Here is a 5,231-nt window from a genome sequence, read left to right as displayed (position 1 = left end):
CGAGTACAGCAGATCATGATTCTCTTGCACAGCAGTTTTCCCAAAAACTCAGAGCAAAAGCCTGACAAATTGGACTGCAACTTTCAGACGCTTATTTAGTTACACAGCAACAATATCATGTTTAGCCAGTCTTGAATGGACAGTGGTGGTTGATAAAGCCTAGTCACGTCTCTCTAACCATAGCCTATATCAATTCAGAAACAGTGAATGAAGAACACTTCTCAACGAAGAACTAAGCTCATCCCTTACCATGTCCTAAGCACAGAACTAAATAAAACACTGACGTATGATCTCTATGGTCCTAACATCATGGCCTTTCAATTCGGTTAACAACAGGCCAATTTGTGTTATCAAATCAAAAGATACGCATGCCAGAGTTTACGATCCAGAACGGAAGAGGCCGAACACACTGCCTGCTCTGAGCTCAATAGGCTGATCAACCAAGGGTCCAAGGCCTACAATCAAGACATTAAAAATTAGTCTAACTTCTCTACCAACTAAGACCCTCTGTACTCAGAGAAAGACAGACATTGGAATAAAATGGAGAAGTCATTGCTGGACATTTTAGTCAAGAAGAATCATTAGTATCCAGTCTTACGGTACTTTGTGTTAATCAACTAAACCCTTGCAACGAAGAACCATATGCAATGCATTTCGATTTAAAACAAATTGATGTTAGACAGAGAAAGAGGAAGTCAAGTCTAAATAAGGCCAAGGAGAACAGAAAATAGGAACTCGGCAAAGCCTATCATGTCCACCTGAAGTTCTCTTTCTTGGGCCGGTTGGCCCTTTGACCACAGATGAGGAAGGCGTTGTCAAAGCTGTGTGGCACCTTGCGAATTGAACAACCGGCGGATCTCATCCATTGTGGGTGAGCTTCTGGAAGGAATCTCAGTGTCGGGAAGAGAGGACGGAAATATGGAGGAGGTCACTGATGCGATGAGGAGTTCAGAAAGGCAGGTGGTTCTTCCTTGTTTACAACGGGAAAGTTTCACTGCAGATTACTCGTTTTTCCTTTAAATGGAGATTTGGATACTTGAATATTTGCAGAGATCATAGTCTTCTACAGTGGTCCAACTGCAGATTTATGTCCTTGGCGATTCTTTCTTGTTCCAAGATCCATCAAAGTGAGACCCTCATCACTGCACTTTCCCTTGGCATCCTGTGAGAGTCTAAATTTGATATGAAAGACCATACAGAACTCCTGATGATGCAAAAGCACAGAATTGCCTACAGATTCACCAAAGGTCCTGTCTTAGAATTCCTTACAGTATAACAGGTGGAAGAAGAGTAGGATAGACCAGCTAGGACATATCTGACAACTAATGTTTACTTTTGGCGGAGCAATGAAACCGTCCATAAAATCCAGCCTCTGGAAGAGAATGAGAGACATGAGAATGTTTTTGGAGGGTCTGAAGTACACTGAGAAGGATTACAGGCTAAGCAGGATCAAGAAGGGGCCACGTAAGACCCACTATGTGAAAACAACCCCTTAATGCTAGAAAATGCTACTTAGTCTGTAATAATTTGCTCAACACCAGTCCACAATGAGGAAACTTCTAGCAAGGAAATGAACACAAAGTGGCAGTGGTGGTATTTCTCTAATATGTGTGGGAATGCAATGCATTGGCAAACCTAATGACAATAATACTCCTGTATTATGCTCTCAGCTTTGTATTGGGTGGTGGCACTTGCAGACACTGTGAGGTTGCACTGTGTTCTGTCTGGGGGAATACAGACCTAATAAGGAAATAGTAAGCCTGTGTGCATTCGTTCCAATTACATTTTTGAATAGCCTTAACAGATATTAGATAACCAACAATCCAACCATGTGCAGTTATTTGTCAGTTCAAATGCTATGCTGCCTGTACCACCACTGCATTGCTGAATATGATACTGGGAGTGTAGTGTCCATTAACCGTAAACAAATTAAATGTGTCTCCTTATGCACAAAACATGTTCTCTAATCAAAGTAGTTAGCTAGAGCTCATATGACCACAAGGAGACATTCAAACCTGAAAGTGTCCTTGTTGCAGCAGTTCTTCTCCATGCTGACTGAGTTCTTGACTTGTGACTGGGTGTCTTCTTTGGTATCATCATCGTTCTTCATAATCTCACCAGCTGCAAAATCATGGAATCATGATAACGTTACAAACAACAAAGTCATGACAATATGTTGTCTGAATAAAACAAAAAGCATTGAATGTCAAGACAGGAATCCTAGCTTGCTAGCTACTGTAAAATAGGGTCCACTGCTCATGCCGTCATTTGGGATATATCAATATTTGCTAACCTGACTCCATTACTAACTAGCTACCTAACGTTAGCTAGTTTAATAGTTAGCTGCATGCAAACAACACTCTCTGAAATGACATTTCTGAATGTTAGGAATGTTTTTACACATTAGATGAGAAGTTAGCTATGCCAGTACTAGTTAGCTAGCAATTAGCTACGTTAGCTAGCTATTTTATCTGTGTTTAGGATTGCAACCGATTAAAATATAGCACAAATAACACTAAATAGTACAATATAGTACACAATACACTTACAATGTTTTTACTACCTGACAATGCTTCTTTTTTTTTTTTTGTCGTAGCCTACTCTCATTCGGATTACAGTAGTTTGCCACGAAAGATGACAATAGGGTGTGTGAGATTACGCAACACAATTTGTTTACGTTTTGCACTTCCTCAAAGATGAGAGACCGCGCTTTTTCTTCTACTTCTATGGTATTATGGCAGTCTGCAAACAAGCATTAGAGGTGAATGCCGCCACCTACTGTAGAACAAATATCCATTATAGGAGGAAAAAAACGACATACAAAATACTAAAATAGACAGAAATGTTTCTTTTAAACAGACACACATTCCAATTCAAGTCACATCCCTACGCAGTCTCCACAGTTGTAGCACATATCCTCAACTGGCATACGATATTATTTTCCATCTGCATACACTTGATACATGCCTACATCTTTTGCATTTATAACACTGGAGGCGGTTGTGCACAAAAGCACTTACATGGTATCTCATAAACCCTAGTTTTACATGAGAAGTGAGAGACTTGTCAAAAAAGACGAAGTGGGTTTCCTTACTCCATCCACCATACATGTCAGCGTGCACAAATCACTTCACCTACTCCCTCAGGTACATCATCTGCATCCACTTCATGCGCAACCCAAGAGATAACACCCTTGACAGGCTCCCTGCTTTGGAAATCCATATACAAAACATTCCATTAAAAAATATGTTTGAGGCGCAAAACAACCTTCTTCTGTTCCGCGGACACACCGAAAATCTGAATAAGACCAGCCCTTGTGACTCTCGCCAATCCCACCCTACGCATCCATGATACTCCTCGTGACTTCAAACGGATCCCCCAGGTAACGTTGATCCAAAACTCCTACTATAAAACACATCTAGCGATATCTTAGTTTCTATCACAACTTTACTTATTTTGTTTCCTTTTTTTCCACAACTGTAGCCCATTCACCCGCCATCAATTTCGAACAGAACATTAATTTCCGTCATCTTTCCTACAATACATGTCCTCAATGAGTGAATGTAAGTGAGGTCAGGTCGGTGGGACCATTCTAGCCAATGAGAGGGCAGGCACGCGTGTGAACAGGCACAACGAAGTAGTTTTTCTCAAAGTTGACGGAATGCCACGTGCAACCACTTATATCAGTACATTTTTAACAGCCAAACATTACGAAACGTATATTCGATCAAATAAGCTTCACCTAATTCAACACTCTCTCATAGACCTCCATACAAAAAAAAGGGTTTATCTCAGGCGTACAGATTTTGGGCAGAGTAAATCCTCTCGCTTCGCCTCTCCCTCTGGCTTCCTCAACTCGGTCAGTGCCACATTTTTGAGTAAAAGCGCCCTCATAAAATGGCAACTATGGGGATGTGCACCAAAAAAAAAATATTATTCCTCTCGGTCACAAGCTACTTTAAAAAGATAAATCACTCCACTCTCCTTCATCTTTCCATTAAAAAACATCATTTTGGATGTTATTATCAACATAGCTACAGTATATCCCCCCCCCCTCAACATACCTTCTGTAGTGGTCCTTGATTTACACAGGAAGACAGGCTCGAGCCTTCTCATCTGGCAGCCTGCTTCTGTTCAGCCGGTATAAATGCAGTCTAAATTGGTGTCTGTAGATCTAAATAAAACCTTGTGGAATTTGTAAATGTGAAAGGGTTACAGGGTGAAATAAGTGGGATTAAAATGAATTACAGTTAGGAAACTCTGCTGACTGAGTTCCATTTTGAAAAACCATAATGAACAATGGGTTTTAAGAGATTTTCTTATCTTGATCTTTTAAACCATTTCTGTGAAATATGAAAATCAAGCAAGTCATAAAAAATGGGAACGCAGCTGTTGCACCAATGAAATTAATACAATCACAGAATGCAAAGAGTATAAATATATTATTTTTAATATTGAATAATATACGTCGTACAGAACAACAAAATGTTGCTCAAACCATTAAATCACAAAAGTGTTATGCAATCCGGAGAAAATTAACCTGTGAATAAATACTGAAAAATACAGTACAGGATAACATGTTTTACTCAGATCTCTATTCAAAGAGAGACCAGGTACATTGTTTCATATTTCTTACCCCAAAAATCCCTAAGCCATAACACTACAACTGGATTTCAGCCTGCTGATTCAGGTTGGCCCCGGGCAAGAAAAATGTACTGTAACCAAGAGGGAAATACAGAGACATTATAGTATTTTGAAAGACAGGAGGAGTAACCAACAAATTCAGCTTTGTCCACAAAACACATGAGGAATTAAAGACAATAGAAAATACTATCATTACAACTCCAAAACAAAATTTCCATTAAAAAAAACGTGACAAGTGACATAATTAGTTAGGAATGTGATGGCCACCAGAGGTGAGGTTGCTGTGGACCTCTTGGCTGCTGGGGCCTCTCCATGGCTTGCCTGGACAATATAGGGGTCTGCATACAGCCATATAATTCCCAAGGACTGGGACTGGGACTGGGCAGAGATGCTGGTGTCTCAGTAACAGATCTGAAAAAGTGGAAGGAGAGAAAGATGTCTGTGACAGACTTGATTATAGTCTTCTATCAAATGCAAATCTGCAAGATAGACAAGACAAATCTTGGTTCCTTGTGCACAATAAGAGGAAGTATTGCTTGAACTCAGTCTCATAATTCCCACTAACGCGCAGACAGAGCGGTACTCAC

The sequence above is a fragment of the Coregonus lavaretus genome (assembly GCF_964263955.1).
Source record: "Coregonus lavaretus genome assembly, chromosome: 30".
Taxonomy (NCBI): domain Eukaryota; kingdom Metazoa; phylum Chordata; class Actinopteri; order Salmoniformes; family Salmonidae; genus Coregonus; species Coregonus lavaretus.
This window is presented reverse-complemented; position numbering follows the sequence as displayed.